The following is a 25,057-nucleotide window of genomic DNA, read 5'->3' as shown; positions in this document are numbered from 1 at the left end:
GCAGGAGCTACCTTGTGCACGCCTTCCCCCTTCATAACGCCACTGGGTGTCCCTCAATTTTTCCTTCTCTGCCTTGGCACCCACATTTTGATTGTGCTTCTGCATTTTCGGACATTTTTCTATATTGCAGGTGCAATATTGTCATGTGAGAGTACCTTTAAGAAATGGATGTTTAAGCAATGTACCTTTAAGAAATAGAGAAGCTCATATTACTGAAGTGATGTCAGAGTGTGGGTGGATCTGGGATTTTAGCTCAGTCATTTTGCAGTGTTTAGTTTCAGTTTGCGAGAGAGCAGCTGAAAAGTGCCTGGCTGGTTTGCTGTAAGCTGTTTTGAAAGGAGAAAGCTGGTTTGAGGAGAAATCTGGGAATGTTTGTGTGTTTTGCAAAACAGCTGCAAGAAGAAAACACAGAACTAGTCTGTTGATGTCTAAAAATCCAAAGACTGTAAGTAACCTCATGTCTGTTGTTAAAGGTGAAGTATTTTGGGGGTTTGAAGGAACATTTTGAGGGATTATTTAGTGTTGTATTATTTTCGGGGTTATCTTTGAAGTAAGGGGTGTTAAGAGATCCAATGTTTATTTTAAAAGGTTAATTTGAGTTCATGGAATAAATATTGTTTTGTGTTTAAAACCCCACGTGTCCATAATTGTAATACCACACCTGGGGAACAAGCCAGGGGCTTCAAAAGCAACAATCCATTAAAGGGAGAGGTTGGTTGAACTCCATGATACATTTTGAGGTTTTGAAAAAGCCGCTCCCATAGCAATATCGATGCACGCTGTCAAGTCTGCAGCACTGGTGCCTATTTATCAGTGTTTCTGATTAAATTTCCATTTGCAATATAACATTCCTGGCCATCTTATTCTCTGGTAGACCTCTCCCAGAACTGAGCAACCTTGGATCTCAAATGGTCTGTCATTTGTGATGGACCTAACTTGAGATGGGAGCTTGGGCTCCATTGAGTAGAAAAACAATTAAGTTATGCTGAACCTTTAGAAAACTCTAGGCCACAACTAGAGTATTCTGTCCAATCCTGGTCATCACATTTTTGGAAGGATCTAGAAGTATTTGATGTGATGCAGAGGAGATTTATCAGATGGTTCCAGGGTTGAGGGATTTTACAATAATCTTTATTGACCCACGTAGGCTTACATTAACACTGCAATGAAGTTACTGTTAGCCACCACACTCCAGCACCTGTTCGGATACAAAGAGGGAGAATTCAGAATGTCCAATTCACCTAACAGCACATCTTTCGGGACTTGTGGGAGGAAACCGGGACGCCCGGAGGAAACCCACGCAGACACGGGGAGAACGTGCAGTCTCTGCACAGATAGTGATCCAAGCAGGGAATCGGACCTGGAACCCTGGAGCTGTGAAGCAACAGTGCTACGGTGCCGCCCGGATTTTAGCGTCAAGGACAGATTGGAGATGTTGGAGCTATTGTCCTTGGAGCAAAAGAGTTTGAGGGGAGATTTAATGGAAGGGTACAGGATTACGACAGGTTTAGATGAGGTACGCGAAAAAAAGCTAATCTCATTAGCTGGTGCTCCAAAGAGTAAGGGTCACAGATTTAAGGTGTTGAGCAAGATAGACAGTAGGAATGTGAGGAAGAACCTTTTTATCCAGCGAGTGGTAATGACACTGTCTACGAGGTTGCTCGAAGGAGATTCAATCAATAATTGTAAATGGAAATTGGATAAGAACTTGAGGGAAATAAACTTGTAGAACAAGAACAGAGTAGGGGAATGGACCGGGCTGGATTGCTCTACAGAGAGTTGTGATGTTCTATGCTTCTTGATAAGGATGGCTTGATGTAGTGTTCAACAAAGCACATCAAGCTATGTTATCAAAGCTAATTTATTAACACTGCTTATAACTAGATTTGAATGTCTTCCTAAAGTACAAAGGTTGCTAAATAAACTATGCTTTAACTATGGATAAAAGCAAATACTGTGGATACTGGAATCTGAAACCAGAGAGAAAACGCTTGAAAATCTCAGCAGGTCTGGCAGCATCTGTAGGGAGAGAAAAGAGCTAACGTTTCGAGTCCAGAGTCGAGCTTTGACAAAGAATCATTGGACTCAAAACGTTCGCTCTTTTCCCTCCCTCCAGATGCTGCCAGACCTGCTGAGAATTTCCAGCATTTCTCTTTGGCTATGCTATAACTATATCTACAGATCTCCTGCACAGAGGACTACTCCCTCTCACACCTAAACACCTTCTCCCAGAAACAAGGGTGTCACGTGATTTACGTGACTGCTCTCGATCACCTTCTGGTGTGGTTAGATGTATTTACATAGAATTGTTAACCCTTCATTTCCCATACAATATCCAATATTGCCACAAGAACCAGCATGGACATGATGGGCCAAAAGGCCTCTTTCTGTGCGTAATAACTATGACAGTGATACATCGCTACGTTCAGCAACACAAAACGTTGCACTCATGCGAATTTTCCTTTGCGTTAATCTGCTGCTAACAACCTAGCTTCACCAAGTTAATCACAGCATTTCAAGGCTATTTGTTCTCCGAGAGTTCCAACTTGGCACAGTGATCAATGGAAGTCTGCTGTGTTGCGTCACCCGTTTCCTGCAACCTTACAAAAGCACAGCTTTCGCACAGCGGTACCTTGCCTCTCACATCACTTACTGACAGGTTACAAGTCGTCTTGCTCGTCACATCATGCTCCAGAATCCCGGTTGAAAGGAAGGTCTCGCAAATATAACACTTGTCTCCAGGAAACATGGCATCATCGTCAGTGAACATGACATTTTCTATCAGTTTATCAGAGGCATTGTTGCACAAAATGTTACAGTATGTCCCTAACCACTAGGCCACAAGGTGCTATAGTTGCAGCTGGTAAATGACAAACTACCCACTCATTAATTGTACAGTAACCCTTTTTGCAGATGCACAAGTGTTTGCCCTTCAATAGGGCACCAATTGGGATTAATTAACTGCTCATTATATTGAGGCTGCATAGAATTGGACTTGTCCCAAATTAAGTTCCTTCAAGACATTCTGGCATGAGTTTGGTTCCTTTCACGGCACCTTAGGCATTATTCAAATAATGTGCCATCATGTTTTACCACAATAGAAAATAAAAGTAGGGTTCATTTCGGAAAAGATATATCATGTCGGCAGCCATATATCGACATGTTGCTGTGAAAGGGTGCTATATGGAGAGGTGTCATGTCATATTCAAATGAGCTTCCGAAAGATGCAATTGCACTGGGGGGGTGGGTCACTTTAATCTAACAAAAACAAAATACTGCACCTGCTGGAAATCTGAAATAAATACATTAAATGCTCGATGAACTCAACGGGCCCGGCAGCATCTGTGGAGAGAGAAATACAGTTGATGTTTTGGGCCTGCATGACTCTTCTTCAGAACTGAAGAATCATAGAATCATAGAATTTACAAAGCAGAAGGAGGCCCATCGAGTCTGCACCGGCTCTTGGAAAGAGCACCCTACCCAAGGTCAACACCTCCCCCTATCCCAATAACCCAGTAACCCCACCCAACACTAAGGGCAATTTTGGACACTAAGGGCAATTTATCATGGCCAATCCACCTAACCTGCACATCTTTGGACTGTGGGAGGAAACCGGAGCACCCGGAGGAAACCCACGCACACACGGGGAGGACGTGCAGACTCCGCACAGACAGTGACCCAAGCCAGAATCGAACCTGGGACCCTGGAGCTGTGAAGCCATTGTGCTATCCACAATGCTACCGTGGTGCCCCGAGGATAGAAGAGGGATAGAAATGTGATTCATTCTATGGTCGGGGGAGGGGGGGGGGGGGGGGGGGGGAGAGGGGGGGGGCGGAATGGAAGGTCAAGCACAGGGCGGAGTTAAGGAGAGTCCAAAGATGTGTAGGTTAGGTGGATTGGCCATGCTAAATTGCCCTTAGTGTCTAAGAAAATAGTTAGGTGGGGTTACTGGGTTATGGGGATTGGGTGGAGATGTGGGCTTAAGTAGGGTGCTCTTTACAAGAGGCTGCAGACTCGATGGGCCGAATGGCCTCCTACTGCACTGTCGATTCTATGAGAGATTGACAAAGGTGTCACGGACACAAGACAAATGATGGAATTAAGGCCTGAAGGTTGATAATAGTGGCATAAAAGTAAGATAGAGGATGTGTTAATAAGAGATCAAAGGTCAATGCTCAGTGGAAGCAAAACTGGAAAACAAGGGACATATGGCCTTATGGGGGAGGGGGTGATTGTCTTATGTCCATGACATCTTTGTCAGTCTCTCCTTAGCTCTGACCTAACACTGACCTTCTATCGCTGACCTTCTATTCTGCCACAGCTCCTCCAGCCGCTTCTCCATCTATGCTTCAGTTCTGTAGAAGAGTCATACCGACTCGAAACCTTAACTCTGTTTCTCAATCCACAGATGCTGCCAGACCTGCTGAGTTTATTTCATGTTAACCTAGCCAGCCATTTGGGAATCTGATAGAGTCAAACACTGGTCTGACTGCCTACCCAATGTTGCTCTGGAGTAAGCCAATGGCTAAGGGGATTAAAAACAATATTCCTCAAATTTCCTTGGCTTCCCTGTCCAGTGAGCTAAGTTAAAATTACCCTCATTGAATCTCGTATACATCATCTGTGTCTAAACTCAAGTTTATACATTTGCTATTGATATTACAGGTGATGTAATGGTTCTATAAATTAGAAGTAAATCACAACATGAATTTATGAAATGGAAATCATGCTTAAATCTACTGGAGCTCTTCAAGGATGTAACTAGTAGAGTTGATGAGGGGGAGCTAGTGGACATTGTTTATTTGGACTTTCAGAATGCTTTCAACGAAGTCCATTAGACCATAAGACATAGGAGCAGAATGAGGCCACTCGGCCCATTAGGTCTGCTCCACCATTCAATCATGACTGATATTTTCCACATCCCCATTCCCCTGCCTTCTCCTCATAACCCCTGTTCCCGTATAAGAAAGAAAGAAAAGAAAAAGAAAAAAAGAGATGAGTGTGTAAATTTAAAGCGCTTGAGATTGTGATAGATAGAAAACAGGTTGGCAGACAGGAAACAAAGAGTAGGAATTAATGGGTCTTTTTCCAAATGGCAGGCAGCGGCTGGTGGGATGCCGCAGGGATCGGTGCTAGGACCCCACCTGTTCATAATACGGTGATTATTTAATTCAGGGAACGAAATGGAATATCTCCAAATTTGCAGATGACACAAAGCTGGGTGGGAGAGGGAGCGGTGAGGCGGATGCAGAAATCCTTCAATGTGATTTGGCCAAGTTGAGTAAGTGGGCAAATGAATGGCAGAGGCAGTACAATTTGGATAAATGCGAGGTTATCCACTTTGGTAGCAAAAATGGGACGGCAGACTGTTATCTGAATGGACATAGGTTAGGAGAGGAGGATGTGCAACAAGGCTTGGGTGTCCTCGTACACCAGTCACTGAAGGTAAGCACGCAGGTACAGCAGGCGGTAAAGAAGGCAAATGGTATGTTGGCCTTCATAGCGAGAGGATTCGAGTATAGAAGCAGGGATGTCTTGCTGCAATTATACAGGGCCTCAGTGAGGCCTCACCTGGAGTATTGTGTGCAGTTTTGGTCTCTTTATCAGAAGGAAGATTGTTCTTGCTCCAGAGGGAGTGCAGCGAAGGTTTACCAGACTGGGATGGCGGGACTGACGTACGTGGAGAGATTGAATCAGTTAGGATCGTAATTTCTGGAGTTCAGAAGAGTGAGGTGGGGGGGGGGGGGGGGATCTCATAAAAACCTATAGAATTCCAACAGGACCAGACAGGGTAGATGCAAGAAGGGTGTTCCCAATGGTGGGGGTGTCTAGGACCCAGGGTCACAGTCTGGGGATACGGGGTAGACGACTTAGGACAGAGATGAGAAGAAATTTCTTCACCCAGAGATTGGTCAGCCTGTGGAATTTGTTACCACAGAAAGTAGTTGAGTCCAAAGTATTACGGGTGGGATTCTTCATCCCGCGCCACCCATTTTCTGGTGCGGTGCGGCCCCGCCGGCAGCGAGATCCTCCGTCCTGGCAACTGGCCAATGGGGTTTCCCATTGTGGGCACCCCCATGCCATTGGGAAATCCGTGGGCATGAGTACACTGCCAGCGAACCGGAGGATCTCGCCAATGGAGAATCCAGCTTTATATTTTTACAAGAAGCACCTTAATCGTAAAAAATTAAAAATATATATATAGCACTTGGGCGAACAGGATCAAAGGATATGGGGAGAAGGCGGGATTAGGCTATTGAGTTGGATGATCGGCCATGATCATAATCATAGATTTCATAGAGTTTGCAGTGCAGAAGGAGGCCATTCGGACCATTGAGTGTGCACCGGCTCTTGGAAAGAGCATCCTACCCAAGCCCACCTCCACCCTATCCCCATAACCCAGTAACCCCACCCAACACTAAGGGCAATTTTGGACACTAAGGGCAATTTGGCATGGCCAATCCACCGAACCTGCACATCTTTGGACTGTGGGAGGAAACCGGAGCACCCGGAGGAAACCCACACAGACAGGGGGATAATGTGCAGACTCCGCACAGACAGTGACCCAAGCCGGGAAGCGAACCTGGGACCCTGGAGCTGTGAAGAAATTGTGCTAACCACTATGCTACCGTGCTGCCCCAATGAATGGTGGAGCTGGCTCGAAGGGCCGAATGGCCTCCTCCTGCTTCTATTTTCTACTTTTCTATGATAGTGAAATGCCTTTATCACCCACAGCCAACACTGCACTCCTTCATAATTCACAGGAGATCTGACTATGTTTGTGTACATAAGGCATTACGTTTACAATCGTTGTCCAATAGATAAGCAGTGCGAATGTTAACTACAGATCAATCATGTACAAAGTCATGCTAATGGAGCCCGTTTGGCCCAGAAATCAATATTATTCCATTCTTCTTCCAGAGTGCTGATAAACAATTAGTATTGCTTCAATAAGTGTTGTGCAGGATCCCCAAGGCAGATAAAGATGGCACCACTTGCAACCTAATGTCTTAAAACTGCAGTTAAGTTACAGCAAGGAAAACAAGAGTATGAAGACACTGCATGGATTAAAATTAATTTTAAAACAATAGGCCAAACTTAAAGACATCAGATGAACACAGAGTGATTGTTGTGCCTTTCACATTAATAAAGTAAGCACCATTGCTTTATTTCCGTCGGAACGCGCTATCATTTCACTGTTCAAATTCGTGTCAACCAGCAGAAACAAATGTGTCGATTTTGAGATAAGTTTCAGCGATAGTGTAATAACCATAGGCAAACATTGATACGCAATTCTGTTGTGACTGTTGGTTACAGAACCGTGCCTTTGTTGACTTCAGCTGTAAATCTTTATCAACTATTAGAACCGTTTACATATGTGCAGTAAAGGAGGTTAGGATCTATCTCCACGTTTAGGTCTTTATACTGCTCTTTTATACACTACATTAACCCCTGGGTCTGGGTCATGTGCTATCTTACATCACTGTGTACTCAGTTCCCTATTAACCCTGTATGTGCCTTATACTCCAAATTGCTTGACTAAAAATGTCCAATTAAGAGTAATTTCGCCCTCCTCGTCATGAATGCCTCTATTAATGTAAGCACTGCCCCATAAGGTACAGGTCAAGGCCAGCACTGTATAAGAATAGAGGAATACAAGAGCAGGGATGTACTGCTGATGCTGTATAAGGCTCAGGTCAGACCCCATTTGGAATATTGTGAGCAGTTTTGCGCCCCGTATCTGAGGAAAGATGTGCTGGCCTTGGCGAGATCCAGAGGAGGTACACAAGAATGATCCCTGGAATGAAAGACTTGTCATATGAGGAGCGTTTGAGGACTCTGGGTCTGTACTCAATGGAATTTAGAAGGATGAGGGGGGATCTCATTTAAACATGCAGAATACTGAGAGTTCTAGATAGAGTGGACATGGAGAGGATGTTTCCACTAATTGGTGAAACTAGAACCGGAGAGCACAGCCTTAAAACAGGGATAAGGAGGAATTTCTTCAGGCAGAGGGTGGTGAATCTGTGGAACTCTTTGCCGCAGAAGGCTGTGGAAGCCAAATCACTGAGTGTCTTTAAGACAGAGATAGCTAGGTTCTTGATTAATAAGGGGATCAGGGGTTAAGAGGAGAAGGCAGGAGAATGAAGAGGTTCTTGATTAAAAAGGGGATCAGGGGTTAAGGGAAAAGGCAGGAGAATGAGGATGAGAAACATATCAGCCATGATTGAATGGTGGAGCAGATATGATGGGCTGAATGGCTTAATTCTGCTCCTATGTCATATGGTCTTATAGCACCGGGTCTGAAAGCCAGTCTGTGTGAGTTTGCAAAATGGCAACAAAGGCATCAGGACCACCTAACAGGGAAGGGGAAAGACAGCTCCCAAGACATCCCGGGACCTCATCGCTGTCTGCTGGGTACAACTGGAAAGGAGACATGTGTAAACATCCGCTGCGGCATGGTTGGGCTCAGCTCGATTGAAAGGCCCTTGACGTGCCCTGTCCAATGCACATTGACCACTTGGCAGAGGCAGAGTGGGTATTGGAGACCCACGAAACAGCATAACATCTGTCAGCATCCCCTGGAAGACGGTATCAGAAATTGCAGCAGGTGGGTTACAAGACCACATCCCACTAGCTGTCTGTGCGGTGTGACTGTGGATTTCACAGCCAGTCTGCTCCAAAGCTAACACCAGAAAAGATACCGCCTGGTAGAAAAAGCATGTCTGACTGTTATTCCTGTCAACGTTTAATGATAGCTTAATTGTAGCGGCAGTTGGGCAAGTCAGACAGAAGTGCACCGTGTGCTCTGAATCATTACATCTCCTTGTTCTTTTAAAAATGGGAAAACAATCTCGGCAATACATTTTAATTAAAGACAGAGTCTACAGATAAAAGCTCGGCTATTAGAATGCATGCATGATGAAGTGATCAGCAAACGCTGCTAAGATTAAAACTTAATTCAAGCGCTCGCTTTCCACATATGAATGAATAATTATGTTGGGGGCCCAGGGGCAAATATCTGTGGAAGCAACAAGTAGATCTTAATCATTTCTTTTGTGACACTCGAAGGATTGAGTTGCATTTAGAGATGATCTCGTTCAGTTTGGAGACGCGTCGAATATTCAGGTGGAACCATAAAACGTCAATGTTTTATTTTGTATATACAACTTGTGATACTCTGAACAACATTTTGTGAGACCTAATTAAACCAAGGGGATTGTAGTATCTATTAAAAAGCACTTCTTTACGCATTAAGTGAATTTAGTTCATGTGTTCTTTTATAAATGTATCACATGACCTTCATTTATTACTTTGATATCACTGTTCATGCAAGGCGTTTCAATTAGCAAGCAATTACAGAATAATAAAACAAAATGGACAAAAAAATAGAAGTGTTATGATATTTTCCCTTTCTTATCTGGAGTCTTTGAAACTAAGATAATTTTTACAGCTAAAGGTGGTGAATGGGGCCCAGCTGACGAAGGCGAGGATGAGCCGATTGTTTGGGGGGGGGGGGGGTGGAGGACATCTGTGAACGGTGCAGGAATGGTCTGGCCATGTACACATGTTCTGGTCCTGCTCAAAGTTGGAGGCCATCCTTCAGCGCCATGTCAGCGATCCTGCATGTGGATTTGGAGCCCAGTCCCCTGGGGGCCATATTTGGAACATTGGACTTGCCGGAACTGCAGACTGGAGTGGAGGGCAGATGTTTTAGCCTTCATTGCTCATGGACTGTCCTGTTGGGGTGGAGGTCGGCTTCTCCTGTGCCTCAGTATGGCTGGGGGAACCTAATGGAGCTTTTGAAATTGGAGAAGATCAAACTTGTTTTGAGGGGCAAGTCAGGGGTTCTGCAAGAGAAGGGGGTTGTTTATTTTGCATTTTAAAGAGTTGGTTACCACCAGCTGTTAAGGGGGGGCAGATTGGAGATTTTTCTGGGTTAGTAGGAGGGGAGTGGGATTTGTGGTCTTTGTTATTTTTGCTTTGTTGTGTTGTGTTGTATATTTAAAATGTCAACATTACAATCCTGAATAAAAATATTTTCCAAAAAAATATGAAGTTCACTTTCCACTGTTAACTTGTGTTAAAAAATACATTCTGGGGGACTTACAGGCAATACAAGTACTGTTTCAATTCTCTCACTTTCTGCGATACCTCGGTTCTAATAGATTCATACCTGGAGAACCAAAGTTGCCAACAAATAGGCAGTAAATTGCAATTTACTCTCCAACAGACTGTAATGAAGCAATTGCTGTGATTATAGGGATGCTGCTACAGCATTGTTATGGTTTAGTGTAGGGAACTCTGAATCTAGCGCCCGCTATATATGACCTGAGAGTGTTTGATGGTGATAATGGTCACCCAAAAGTAAGTCACGTGCTCATTTCCCATTTTCCTCATCCTGATAAACCCCACAATGATGACCAGTAGATTAACATTCAATAAGAGAGTCGGAGGTCATTAAATAAATCCATTGACAAATGTACAACAGTTCCATCTGTTGGACAATGAAAACATCTACATTAGGAACACAGCAAGTGAACAGGGATCCAGGTCCATCTCGTTAAGACCCTAAGAATATAATAAGTAGGAGCAAGGGTTAGGAAAGTGTCTGCAATGCTCTTCAACCATTTAACAAAATCATAGCTGTTATTCAACCTCCTTTCCCGATATCCCTAATTCCATTAGAGTTCCTAAATATGTCAGTCCCAGCCAAGAACGTACTCAAAGATTGACCATCTACGGACCTGTGGGGTAGAAGATTTCAAAGGTTCACAATCCCAAGATATTCCTCCGCGTCTCAGTTGCAACTGGTCTAGATGCTCCAGCCAGGAGAAACAGCCACTCAGCATCTCCCCTCTCAGAATTGTGCATGTTTCGATGTTTTCACCTCTCGTTCTTCTACACTCCAAAAGATATAGGCGCATTCTACTCATTCTACTCTCATCCCGGAAATCAGTTTACCTTCAACCACATGAACACGCAAAAACACAAGAATTAGGAGCAGGATTGGCCATTGAGCCTGCCCTACCATCCGATGAGAATATGGTGGATCAGATTGTTGCTTCAACTTTTCCCTATCTGTGCACCCCCCCACCTCCCCCCAGAATCCTTGACTCCCCTGTCTCTAAAATATCTATCTAACTCAGCCGTGAATAAATGCAATGACCCAGCTTCCACTGCTTTTCGGGGAAGAGAGTTTGACAGACCCTTTGAGGGACAAAAGCTTTCATCATCACAGTCTTTATTGAGAGGCACCTCATTTTTAAACTGTGTCCCCTAGTTCTACACTCCCCACAAGGGGAAATATCCATCCTGTCCAGCCCGCCTCATCATTTTATGTATTTCAATAAGAACGCCACTCATTCTCCTATGGGTGTGGGCCCAAGCTGCTTAACCTATAGGGAGGTGATGGCATAGTGGTATTGTAATCGCACGAGTAATCTAGTGAGCCAAGTAATTCTCTTGGGACTTGGATTCGAATCCCACCATGTGAGATGGTGAAATTTGAATTCTATACAAATCTGGTATTAAAAGGTTGAATGATGGCCATGAAACCATTATCGATTGTCGTAAAAACCCATCTGGTTCAGGGTTGACCTTCAGATAAGGTAATCTGCCATCTTTCCCTGGTCTGTGGTTGACTCTTAAATGGCCTCTGAAATGACCTAGTCAGTAACAACCATGAATGAATTATTTTTTTTTAAAAACTTTCCTTAGAAATAAACTCTGCATCCCAGGGATCATTCGAGTGAACTTTATCTGAACCGCTTCTACCACTCTGCTGGTGGCAATGATAATGGAGTTGTTGACTAATCATCACAATCAATCTCTATCAATTAGTCTTCACCAGACAATTAAGGAGCTTTGTTTTTATATTCTTCTGTTTTCGTCTCCTTGGCTGATGAGCTCATTTATTCCAGTCAAGTTAAGACCACAGATTACTTGCCTTTCACCATGTGTTTGATTGACAATGGGGAAATATTTCTCATATGGCTCAGCCAATGAGTTCCATACTGAGGGCAAGATGGAATGCCCCATTGCCAAGCTTTGCATTCTCTCCAGGAATTCATCTAAGAACGGAATCTGAGGCTCATCGTCAGGGTTGGCTCACAGTCGAGTTTGTAACTCCCTGGTCAGCGCTCTGATATCCTGGTCTTCCATCAATGTTCCCATACTCTGTTCATATTTTCTTTCAGAGGCATTTGTTTCCATTGCAAACTGCGGGAGATCTGAGTTCATCTATTCGGCGATTGTCCTTTCAGCCAGAGATTGTGAAATGCTTCAGCTGTATATAGAGATTTCAACAATCTTTTCTAAACAGCCTTCGTTTCTTTGACTGAGTTATCCAGACATTTTTCTGTTTCAGAGACATAGAATCATAGAATCTAGTGTGAAGAAGGAGGCCATTTGACCCATCGGGTCTGCACTGGTCCTTGGAAAGAGTACTCTACCCAAACCCACACCTCCACCCTATCCCCATAACCCAGTAACCCCACCCAACCTTTTTGGACACGACAGGGCAATTTAGCATGGCCAATCCACTTTAACTGCACATCTTTGGACTGTGGGTGGGAACGGGAGCACCCGAAGGAAACCCGCGCAGACACGGGGGGGGGGGGGGGGGGGGATGTGCACACAGACATGGGGAGATATCTGAAATAATTTTGCAGCTTTCTTCTTCAGCAACCTACCAGCTTCAGAGAATATTCCTCGGCTAATCTATATTTCTCAGTTGTTACATCACTCTATTCCAACTCACTCTGTAATGTATAATTGTGGCTCAGCTCACAGGTCTTCCCACATAGATTCTATATTGAAGTCTTAAGTGGACAATTAGTACATGATGGCCCAATTCTGCCAATATAGGAATACAACCACTGGCAAACAGAGGACTTGCCAGACAGGAACCCACAAAGCAAACCCAAGCAGGTTTGCTTGAAGGCTCTCAGAGTGATTCACCAGGTACTGAGTGCCTGATCGAGGGACCTGACATCAGGTAGGGGTCACTGCAAGCCCTTTCTTCCTACCCCCTACTCCCTACCCAGCAACCTACTCTCCATGGCCCCCACCCCACCCTCACACACCTGTGGCCTGGGTCCCTCACAGATCCCAGGCCTCTGTTGGGTGCTGGCAACTCCGACAGAGGCCCTAAGTCCTGGAGAAGGCCTGCCTGAGGCCAGTTAATGCTGACATCAGCAACGTGGGCAATCACCATCTCTCCAGTCAGTGGGCAAGACCCCAGTCATCTGAACTAAATTCCGCTCCGAGTCCCTCTTACCCATCACCTATGGAGTTATCTACATTGGCTCCAAAACCTCACCTCATCCCGAATTTAAAATTATCACCTTAACGCTTAAATCCTCCACCGTCCTCACTCCACCAAAATTCTATTAGCTCGCAAGCCCTCACCAAACCCTTCACCCCTCCAGCATCAGCCTCTTGTACATCCCTAACTTTGGTCCACCATTGACGACCATACCTTCACCTAGACCTCACATTCTGGGATTCTTCCCCTAAAGCCTTTACCCTCTCCACTTCAGTACCATCATAGACTATCTACAGTGCAGAAGGAGGCCATTCAGTCCATCGAGCCTGCACCGACCCTCCGAAAAAGCACCCAACCTAGCCCTATTCCTGCAACCCCACCTAACCTTTGGACACTAAGGGGCAATTCAGCATGGCCAATCCACACAACCTGCACATCCTTTGAATACCCTCATTAAAACCCATTTCCTTTACCAGGCATTTAGTCAACTGTCCTTTTTTGGCTTAACGTTGGAAAACAATCATTTAAAAAATTGTGTAAGAGGCTGATAATACTTTTTTTTTTAATGAAATTACTTCTGCAACTAACCTTGAGGATGTTTTACATTTGTCTGTTTGCTTTATAGAACCGTTAAAGAAACTGGCCAGGGTAATTTGATTGTTAATAATTCTGCGATGGAGCCACTGAAATCTATGATATCAGCTTCTCAGCTAATTTATCCTTCCCTCCGAGCATTAATGTGTACCAGGCGAATATGGAACAGAATTAATATAACTGTATTCTATGCAATGGCACTGAATATTTTTTTCTGATTTCAAGTTTTACTATTTTGTGGCAATTTTCTACTAACTTATTAGCAAGAATTTGATGGAGATTAAATCAGACGGGTGCTAAAAAGGGTGGACAAGGTGGGTGGTTAAATTTTCAGTCAACAACGAAGGCACATATTTATCCCAGAGCAGCTACATTGGTGAAGGTCAGGTAAAAGGACCACATTTCCCAAGGAGCTCCAGTGAAAGATGGTCACCAACACATTATGGTTTCCAATCCATTGACATCGAGGATCGATTTAATTAGACAGCGAGGCCCTAGACTCAACACAAGCCCTGTATTCAACACAACACTCAAACTAATAGGAGCACTAGTTCCAAGCCTTGTAAAAAAACTTTATGATTGTATATTAATAAATTAACGATTTAATAATTAACCACCTCCTTAACAAACTAATTGCTGTTTTCCTACGAGTATTTATGGCCTTCTGCCTTCAACGCAACTAAAGGTGATGTCATGACATTTTGAATACTGCTGATCAGTAAAAGCACCATCTGAGGCAATATTTCTTTCAGGTCATCTTCATCATAATCATCATCTATTCCTCAGTGGCTGGCTGACAGCTCTTTTTCAACCTTCATTTAACTTCTTTCTTTGCTGTCCGATTCTTTTTCATCGAATTCATCGAATTCCTACAGTGCAGATGGAGGTAATTCGGCCCATCGTCTCTGCACCGACCCTCCGAAAGTGCACCCTACTTAGGCCACTCCCCCCGCCCTCTCCCCATAACCCCACCTAACCTGCACATCTTTGGACACGAAGGGGCGACTTTGCATGGCTAATCCACCATCAGGGGCGGTCGGGGGGGACAGTGGTTAGCACTACTGCCCCACAGCTCCAGGGGCGGGGGTTCGATTACGCCCTCGGGTGACTGTGTGGAGTTTGTACGTTCTCCCTGTGTCTGCGTGGGTTTCCTCTGGGTGCTCCGGTTTCCTTCCACAGTCCAAAGATGTGCAGGTTTGAGTGGGATTGGCCATAATCAATGCGCGGAGTTGCGGGGCTAGGGTGGGGAGTGGGCCGACGTGGGAAGGGGGCCTTGGGGGGCCTAGGGGACTGTTGCTAAGTTTGCAGATAATACAAAGATATGCAGAGGGACAGGTAGTATTGAGCAAGCGGGGAGTGGGGGGTGCTGCAGAAGGACTTAGATAGGCTAGGAGAGTCGGCAAAGAAGTGGCAGATGGAATACAATGTGGAAAAGTGTACGGTTATGCACTTTGGTAGGAAGAATGGAGGCATAGACTATTTTCTAAATGGGGAAATGCTTAGGAAATCAAATGCACAAAGGGACTTAGGAGTCAGAATTTCAGATTCCCTTAAGGTTCAGTCAGCAGTTAGGAAGGCAAATGCAATGTCAGCATTCTTGTCGAAAGGGCTAGATTACAAAAGCAGGGATGTACTTCTGAGGCTGTATAAGGCTCTGGTCAGACCCCTTTTAGAGTATTGTGAGCAGTTTTGGGCCCCATATCTAAGGAAGGATGTGCTGGCCTTGGAACGGTCCAGAGGAGGTTCACAAGTATGATCCCTGGAATGAAGAGCTTGCCATATGAGAAGTGGTTGAGGACTCTGGGTCTGTACCGGTTGGAGTTTAGAAGGATGAGGGGCATCTTATTGAAACTTACAGGATACTGACAGGTTTTGGCAGAGTGGACTTGGAGAGGATGTTTCCACTATTGGAAAACTAGAACCCGAGGGCACAATCTCAGACTCGAGGGGACGATCCTTTAAACCTGAGATTAGGAGGAATTTCTTCAGCCAGAGGGTGGTGACTCTGTGGAACTCTTTGCTGCAGAAGGCTGTGGAGGCCAAATCGCTGAGTGTCTGTAAGACAGAGATAGATAGGTTCTTGATGAATAAGGGAATCAGGGATTATGGGCAGAAGGTAGGAGATTGGGAATTAAGTTATTGTAGTGCAGTGGGTAGTATTTCTGCTTCTGAGACAGTTTCCGGGTTTGAGCCCATCCCAGGCTTGATGGCCAAGGAAGGTGTGTTTGTAACACAGCCAACAGGCTGATTATCAATCCTTCCTACATTTGTTTCATAAAACAGACCGCAAATTAGTTTTATCAACAGGAAAAAAAAATCTATTAAACATGAAAAAATTGGATTATGATACAATAAATTCCCCCCTTAGTTTAACAATTATACAGAGGTTTTAGGATGGACACGGATTACAAAGTACACCTTAGTCTACAATGGTCTCATTAATAAAAGTCCCTTTTAAGCACACAAGGTGACTGTGGGCAAATACACTGCCCACTCTGATCCTCAAGTGAATGTTTGTGGATGTCTCCTTAGAATCCTCCCAGATGAGTGTCACGTGAGAGTTTCCAAATGCTACTCCCAAAAACACACGTTAAAATCTTCTCTCATAATTAGGCTTTCCATTAGTGGTTTACATTCTGAAATCTAGACCAGGTTTGCCAAATTCAATTTTTAAACAAAGCTTCCATTCCACTTTTAACAGCAATTCCAGTCCAGGATTTCATACCAACACCACGAGGATTTCTTGACTGCTGTGAAAACTGCTCACAATTGCTTTAATTCTTGATCTGTATCAAAATAGCATCAGACGTTTCTTTTAACTTTGAAGGCTGCTGACCCACTTTAAATCTGGTTACTGCAATTGTCTCTTTAATGCAGAACACTTTGTTCACTCTTCCTTGAATTCTTCTGAACAATATCTTGGTCTCTGTTCATTCAACTACAATCATCTTAGACACTCTTTCTATCCCAATTCCCTGGTTATCTGAACTATAACTTTAGGAAATCCCCCCTCTTTGCAACTCCTGTCCAGCCCAGTCTTTCTTCTGGCAGATTTGAGAGATATTCACTCCCCAAAGTCCTGTCTCCAACTGTCCATAATTCAGCTAAAACGTGAACAGCGGTATTTTTCATCAGTGGAATCCTCCACCGCCAGCAGTGCATGGATTTCCCTTCGGGGTGGGGTGGCCCACAATGGGAAAACCCCATTGGCCGGCTGCGGGACGAGAAATCCCATGGCCGACGGGGACTCACCATGCCAGAAAACGGGGCTAGCGGGACCTAGAATCCCACCCAAAATCTTTTCTTTATCCTAACCAGATCCTCCAGTTGCAAAGCAACTCCTGCTAGTTCGATATATTCTTCATGCTGTACCCTCTCTAAGCACAATAGAATCACAATTGGAATTGAAACCAACCCCCACACGTACAAACACCTTTGTCCAGCATGAATCTAACTATAGGTTTTACCCTTGCAGGCACAGAAGCATGAAAATAAACCCACTTAAAACTATAACTTGGGCTGAATTCTCCCTCAGCGGGATCCTCTGCTTCGCCAGGAGGGCACTTATGCCCGTGGATTTCCTGATGGCGTGGGGGTGCCCACAATGGTAAAACCCATTGATTGGCTACTGGGATGGAGGATTCCGCTGTCGGCGGGGGCGGGCCACACCAGAAAATGGGTGTGGCAGGGCAGAGAATCCCCCCCCCCCACCTTATTTCTAATCTTCCCCAATACGAATATAAATCCCGAAGTGTTAGTGTTTTCCTAACGCTGGTCTATCATGCTTGATGTGGAGTGGTGCTCCTCAAGCTATAAGCCTCTGGTGACAGGCTAAGGATCTGTTCCAGGGAGGATTTGCGAAGGGAAGCAGTGTGGGATTTACATGGGGACATGCGCTCTGTTTCAATTTGGGGACACAAAGACTGAAGCGATGAATATTCACAAATTGATCATTGCTTTTTCATTTGTAAAATCATGTCTGGATGAACAATTCCCTTGTTGAAATCCAAGCTTACGTCTTGTCTGAATGAAGGCAAAGATGGTAAATATTGAGACGTGTGGAGCATGCAGTGAACTTGCCTTTATTGTATAACCAACGCAATTCAGTGTGGTGGCTTTACATTAGTTTGTTTCCTAAATGTGATCCCCTCAAACATACTCACTCAATTTGACACCAGCCAATCTGCTCACAGGGATTCTTTCAGTTGCTTTCACAAAATCCTTTTGGGCCTGGTTTCTCAACCATCTAGATCTACGCTAAGTCATCTCTTTCACCACAATATCCTTCCCTCCATCCAGTCACTTAACGAGAACCCTTTAGATCCAACCATCCAGCGAGCTACTCTTAGATCTGCTTTCCCCATCAGATCCCTGTGACTGACACCATGAATAGAAAATCTCAGACCACTTCCTAAATGAGATCTCGCTCTCAGATCACTCACATGAGATCTCTCCGAATAGTTCTGACTAAGACCCCCTCAGATTCACCCGTCTCAACGAGAGTTCCTCAGACCCAATGCCAGAGATTGGGATCGTTTTTATCCAAATAAAATACTGACATAAGTAGTTTTCTAATGACAAGATTTGAGCAGCAACTTGTCTCAAAAGGATTTGGTTCCCGAGACAGCTCCACAGTAAGTGATCCCTCCATAACTCGACATTTAAAATTCCCTCCCAGAAATATTACAGGGGATCTTTTCATCATCCTCTTCCATCCCACAAATTTCTGTATTTGATGGATAATTCTCTGCCATTTCTGCCACTTTTAACACAGTTTCACCATCAGATGCATCTATCCCTCCACTACCTTTCAGCATTCCAAAGTGATCATTCCCACCATGGCTCTAACTCTGAAAGGGTATTATTGCCATAGAGGGAGTGCAGTTAAGATTTACCAGACTTGTTCCGGGGATGGTGGGATGGCCTATGAAGAGAGATTGGGAAAATTGAACCTGAATTCTCAAGAGTTCAAAAAATGAGATGTGATCCCATTGAAACCTACAAAATACTTAAAGGAATAGACAGGGTGGATGTAAGTGAGGTGTTTCCCTTAGTTGTGGAGCCAAGGATCGAGGGGGACAATTTCAAAATAAGGGCGAAGCCACTTGGGACCTAGATGAGGAGAAATTTCTTTGCACAGAGGGTTGTGAATCTTTGGAATTCGCCACCTCAGTGGACTGTGGAAGCTCAATCACAAAGTACGTTTAAAGCAGAATCATAGAATCATAGAATTTACAGTGCAGAAGGAGGCTATTCAGCCCATCGAGTCTGCACCGGCCCTCGAAAGAGCACCCTACTTAAACCCATAACTAGGCTAGATAACTAGATTTCTGATTAACAATAATGTAAAGCGTTATGGGCATAGTGGGTGTAAAAGTCATTGAAGTGTCCAATCAGCCATGATCGTACTGAATGGTGGAGCAGGCTTGATGGGCTGAATGGCCTACTCCTGTTCCTATGACTCCCCTGGTCCAATGTTCCATCACCTCTAACATTGGTTGCTTTCCCATTTGATTAAACATTATACAATATCCCTGTCCTTTCACTTTCTGCCATTCTACCTTCTGGTTTAGAACAGGATTCATTTGGACTTCCGCCTACCCAGTAAAGAGATAGAATATTTAAATGATTTGCTATATATAAGTTTTTAATTTGCATTGCCATTGCACTGAACCTAAATATATTAATAACCTTCACTTTATTTGTTCTAATGTCAGAAGAACAACTTTAATACATATTAAGTTCTATTTAATAATGGGGGTACTATCGGCATGAGTGTAAATTGAAATTCCTATCTTTATTCTGCAATGAAAATGGTACAGGGTGCAAGTGAGGTGGATGGGTGATGGTAACAGCTGGTGGAGATACACTGCCATTGCTGCCGAGTGGATTATCTGTGTGATAAATGGTAGAAACAGACCAAGGCTTGAGACCTCCACCATTGAGAAGAGCAGGGAAGCAAGTGTACAGGAATGCCATCACCTCAAATTCCCCTCCCAAGTGGCACACTGTATGGGGGCGACCCTCCCAAATGGAGCCCAAGTGTTTGTGCCGTTGTGAACGCCGTCACGTTTCACGACGGCGCGAAACGGGCAAAGGGAGGACCGATTCTGTCCCCCACAGGGGGCCAGAACGGCGCTGGAGAGGTTCACGTCGCTCCAGCCTCCCTTCCCGGTGCTAAATGGGTGCCGTGCTAACCCGCGCATGCACAGTTGGGCCGCGCAAACCTGCACATGCGCGGGGGACTTCTTCAGCGCGCCAGCCCCGACTCAACATGGCGTCGGTGTTCAGGGGCCGGCCGCGCAGGAAAGTAGGCCCGGGGGGTGGAGAGGCCGGCCCGCCAACTGGTGGGCCCCAATCGCAGGCCAGACCCCATCAGATGCCCGCCCCTCCAGCCTGGCGCGGGGCTCGGAGAATCGCCCGCTATATGTTGCTATTCCTTCATCATTGCTGGGTCAAAGTCATGGAATTGCCGACTTTAAAAGCATTGTGGGGACACATCACACAGTTGTCAAGAAGATGGCTCACCACCTGTTCAATGGCAATGCAGGGTGTGTAACACATTTCGGCATTAACACCCACTTCGCACAAATTTTTAAAATTATCTTTAATCATAGATATTTCCTCTGCTTGAAAATGAAATTAGAAAGCCACTCTTTGACTCTACCTTGAATGTTTTGCACATAGCTTATTTTTGATTGTCCAAGCCCAAAGGGGGAATTGGCAACAATGGAATTCCGTCGGATTGCTCCATGTTTGGTCAGTGGCTTGGCGTTGCGTTCTGCAATACGGCTGACTAGGTAACTCTCCTGCTCTTTATCACCTGCTGCCAGGTGTATTGGAAGAATTTTCAAGCTGATACTCCGCCTCCTGGGCTACATTATAAACACAACTTCCTTGGCCAGAAACCCAGAACCTCTGCCCCAGACATATGGAAGTTACCATCACGCTCCAGGACCTCTGCTGGCCAAAGCTAAAAACTGTTAGTTATCTCACATTTTGAGAGGTGTACAATGTTGATGTAAGTTCTCCAATTGTTGTGCATAAAAATACAAAGTGCGGTGGAGAAACATTTCATAATCATAAAGAAAGAGATACTTGCAGCTTCATTGGCTGGAGGAAATTGGACTATAAAGTGTATCATAGAATCACTACAGTGCAGAAGGAGGCCATTCAGCCCGTCGGGTCTGCACTGACCCTCCAAAAGGACACCCCAGCTAGGCTCATTCCCCCACCCTATCCCCACAACCCCGTGTATTGATCATGGCCAATCCACATAACCTGCACATCTCTGGGCGCTAAGGAGCAATGGAGCAATTGATCATGGCAGATGCACCTAACCTACACAGATTTGGACTGTAGGAGGAAACCGGAGCACCCGGAGGAAACCCATGCAGACACGGAGAGAACATGCAAACTCCTCGCAGACAGTGACCAGAGACCGTAATCGAACCCGGATCCCTGGTGCTGTGAGGCAGCAGTGCTAGCCACTGTGCCGCCGTGCTGCCTAGTATTAAGATCGCAACTTTAATCCCCTGTCTGTGCAGAACTCACTCAGCCAGAGTTCAATTAAGGTAGATTCAGGAAAGCATTTCTGATTGGTCCCTTGCTGAAAGGTGAGGCTATAGGGCCATCCAGCAAGGACAGGATTGCAATGATTCCCTCAGTCAAAAAGCCAGGTTCACACATGGGGAGGTAAATTTAATTCAGGCAGGAAATCAGAAGGCAGACAACAATGGACATTCAATCAGTCTCTTCAGAAAAATTGGCAGGTAAAAAAGGATGGGGAGTCGCACTAATGCGTAAAGAATCAATTCCAGTTGTGAGAAGTGATGATGTACTAAACGGGTCAACAAACAAGTCTTTATGGGTTGAGATTAGAAATAAAACAGGGGCAGTGACACTGTTGGGAAAATACTACAGACTCTCCCCCCCCCCCCCCCCCCCCACCCCCACCCCCACCACCAAATAGCAAAAGGGAGATAGAAGATCAAAGATGTTGGCAAATGTCTGCTTGTAAGAACAAGAGGGCAATAATAGTAGGAGGCTTTAACAATCCCAATATCAAATGGGAATCAAACAATATAAGGGGAACTGAGGGAGAAATATTCATGCAGTGTATCCAGGAATTTTTGTTTGGGACCCTTACTATTTGTGTTATATATTAACAATTTGGACATGTGCGTGGGGAGCATGATTGGGAAATTTGCAGATGACACAAAGATTGGCCAAGTGGTAGACAGGGCGGAGGATAGCTATAATCTCTTAAATGATATAGATGGGTTGGTGGAGTGGGCGGCAAAGTGGCAGATGGAATTTAACACAGAGAAGTGTGAGGTCATGCATTCAGGGAGGTCAAACAGTTATAGGGAGTACACAATAAATGGGAATATACCAAGAGGGGGTCAATGAAGTGGGAGATCTTGATGTACAAGTACAAAGGTCCCAAAAGGCCTGGTTTAGCTCACAAGGCTAAATCGCTGGCTTATAAAGCAGACCAAGCAGGCCAGCAGCACGGTTCGATTCCCGTACCAGCCTCCTCGGACAGGCGCCGGAATGTGGCGACTAGGGGCTTTTCACAGTAACTTCATTGAAGCCTACTCGTGACAATAAGCGATTTTCATTTCATTTCAAAGGCAGCAGTGCAAGTAGACAAGATTGTCAAGAAAGCATATGGAATGTTCTCCTTCATTGGCAGAGGTATAGAATATTAAAGTAAGGATGTAATGTTGAAATTAGGGAGGCCACAACTGGGGTAGTGTGTGCAGTTCTGGTCACCACATTACAGGAAGGACGTAATTGCTCTGGAGGGAGTGCAGAGGAGGGTTACAAGAATGTTGTCGAGGCTAGAAAAGTGTAGCTGTGAGGAGAGATTGGATAGGTTGGGGTTATTTTCCTTGGAACAAAGGAGGCTGAGGGGTGACTTAATTGAGGTGTATAAAATTATGAGGGGAAGAGATAGAGTGGACAGGGTAAAATAGTTTCCTTAGTGGAGAATTCTAGAACCAGGAGACATAGATTCAAGACAAGAGACAAAAGGTGCAGAGGGAACATGAGGAAGAATTATTTACGCAGAGGGTAGTGGGACTCTGGAGTTCGCTGCCCGAGTTGGTGGTGGAGGCAGAGACCTTAACTTATTCGAAAAAGTACCTGGATCTGCAACTTCAGAGCTGTAAGGGCTGTGGACCGGGTACAGGAACGTGGATTAGAAAGGGGAGCTGGCTGGTATGGACAAGAGGGGCTGAATGGCCTCCTTCTGTGCTGCAACCTTTCAATGATTCTCGGTGTAATAATAATAGCTTATTGTCACAAGTAGGCTTCAATGAAGTTACTGTGGAAAAACCCCTAGTCGCCACATTCCAGCACCTGTTCAGGGAGGCTGGTACAGGAATTGAACCCGTGCAGCTGCCATGTTCGGCATTACAAGCCAGCTTTTTAAGCACAGTGTGCTAAACCAGCACATTAATAGGGAACAGGGGGAATTTTAAACTTACACTTTATATGTTAAACAGCCACATGATCTAACACCTTCTCCCCCCCACCCAAAAATTTTTTTTAAACAACAAGCAATTTTTATTTGGACAAACCAGTTTGTTGAGGCTGTGCTGAGGTTGTGATGACAAATGGTCAAAATATACCTCCAAAAAAAATCAAAGCCTAAATAATTAAATCAAGTGATTGGCAGTGAAGAGCACTGGGCATTAGAAGAGATGAAATATGACTGACAAACAAGTCGGAAATGGTATTCAATAAACTGGAGTGGCATGATGTCGGTGCTTTCTACAGTGCTGCTGAATGCGCAAGATAGGATTTACCGTATCAGGACTCTGCATTGAACAAAAAAAAAGTACAGTATTTTAACGATCTTTGGCCGGGATGTTCAAAATGGATTGGGCAATTGATCAGAAGCCGAGGCTTCTTTGCCTTGAAAACTTTGCCCCACCGCACTTTCACAGGCGAAATGTGCAAGGGTAAAATTGCCCTTGATAAAACAAATGAGCCTGTTTCACATTGCCAGAGCCCTGAGAGGCGTGATTTACTCTTTCACCTTATGCTTATTGTCCTGTTAAATAAATTGAGCCATCCCAGGTACTTCTTTTTAAAATCTTTATTTAATTTCTTATTTTTTTTAAATCAAAGAGGTTAAACCATGCATCATAAATACACAACCTTCCACCTTTCCAACCTTCCTAATTGCACTCTGCCTCGGGCGCCAGGCGAAAACTCCCATGTTATTCCTCGTACTGCAACAGTCACTCGTGTCGTACCATGAATTATTAAATCAGTACTTCGTGGTAATACATAATTTCTTATCAATTATTCATGCTAATGTGCGTGTAGTTTACTTAATTCTGTTATTGACGATCAAAAGTAATTTCCTGAAAATCCTCAAGGACACAAAATTTAATCAGTGTAACTACTTTTCGGGTCCAGCGCTGTTAAGTATTCTTAATTTGCTCAACAGTTCATTTATTTATGTACCTTTCCTGTTGGAAATACAAAATTTAATCAAACAATTACACTTGGAAAAAGTTAGGCTAGGGGAGCCGAGACCGTGTAAAGTTCAAACTTTGGGCCAATAAAGTGTGTCTGGAAGAGGGAGAAAACAAGCTAATTTGCCAATGAGTGCAGGCCGGGGTGCATTGAAAGGCGGAACGGTCAGCAGCGTTGAAATAACGCGGCAGATATTGGAGAAATGACCTGTGGTGTACTCAGTGAACCTCTCTCAGTACAATATCCGATTCGTAGATAGTTCTATTGAGAGAGCAACGATTGAAGATTCTATTCCTTTCGACACAAGTCCATTCTTTCCCCTTTAAATAAATACAACACTTGCTCTCCACCCCCACCCCTCCAAACTAAAACCCCATGTTTTAATAGTATTTGCCAACCGCAATTGGCACAGTACTGTTGTGTGGCTCCCTACTTGTGCCGGTAACAGTATTTTCATATTTCACCAGAGTGTCAAGTTAAAATTAACAGCATAAAATTAAATTCATAAATCCTTTTGTTGAGGCGGAAAGTATACCAGAGATTGTGCTATTAATATTTCAAATGAATTCCTCTTAACAGTTTGTCCACTTAATAGAAATCTACTGTATCATAATGATCTGTAAGCTCTCAGCCTTATTGCCCATCTCAAGGTCACCTCTTTCAGAACAGCCAACTTCAGCACACTGATGTTTGTTCTGG

The 25,057-nt window shown here is 44.4% G+C and overlaps 1 protein-coding gene across 1 annotated transcript in view; it reads left to right on the top strand.

Moving 5' to 3' along the window:
• The window catches only part of LOC119956143 (cardiac-enriched FHL2-interacting protein), a 141,189-nt gene that overhangs the window by 104,600 nt on the left and 11,532 nt on the right, over positions 1 to 25,057 (top strand). The window lies entirely within an intron of this gene.

Source organism: Scyliorhinus canicula, chromosome 22 (genome assembly GCF_902713615.1).
Source record: "Scyliorhinus canicula chromosome 22, sScyCan1.1, whole genome shotgun sequence".
NCBI lineage: Eukaryota > Metazoa > Chordata > Chondrichthyes > Carcharhiniformes > Scyliorhinidae > Scyliorhinus > Scyliorhinus canicula.
Note: the sequence above shows the minus strand (reverse complement) of the source record. Positions and strands in the feature narration are given on the sequence as shown.